The following is a 618-nucleotide window of genomic DNA, read 5'->3' as shown; positions in this document are numbered from 1 at the left end:
TTATAATGGGCTAGAGTGTGAAGATATTTGTGTTCCACATAACTGCCCCCAGAGGGAATCTGCTGTGGAGGAGACTCTCAGTAATTAGATAGATAAGATCACCTATTCTGTTGATGTTAGCCTCTTTCTTCAGCTACTCTAGTGCTTGCTCAGTAGACTGGTGTACAAAATGCCTGTGGCAGTTGGTCTTCCCTCACCAAAGCTGATCTGTCTACCATTGCTTTGATTTGGCAATCTTTGCCAATTTGCAGGGACCAAACACTGAGGCATCAACAGAGCGCCATTCCCCAGGGAGACCAGATAGTCATCTGGTGGCAGATTGTTTACACTGAAACCCTTCCATCATGGAGGAAACACCAACTGTCTTCATAAGAATAAATGCATATTCTGAATATGGATTTGCTTTTTGTGCTTGCAATGCCTCTGCCAGCACCACCATGTGGACTCACAGAAATACCTGATTCTTCACCATGGTATTCTACTCAAAATGGTTTCCAAAAAAGTAACTCAGTTTAGCCTGAAATAAGTGTGGTGATAGGCTTATGCCCATGGAATTTATTGGCCTTATCACATGTCCCATTACTCAGAAACAACTAGCATGATAGAATGGTGAAATTT

The sequence above is a fragment of the Pteropus alecto genome, unplaced genomic scaffold (genome assembly GCF_000325575.1).
Source record: "Pteropus alecto unplaced genomic scaffold, ASM32557v1 scaffold116, whole genome shotgun sequence".
Lineage (NCBI taxonomy): Eukaryota > Metazoa > Chordata > Mammalia > Chiroptera > Pteropodidae > Pteropus > Pteropus alecto.
This window is presented reverse-complemented; position numbering follows the sequence as displayed.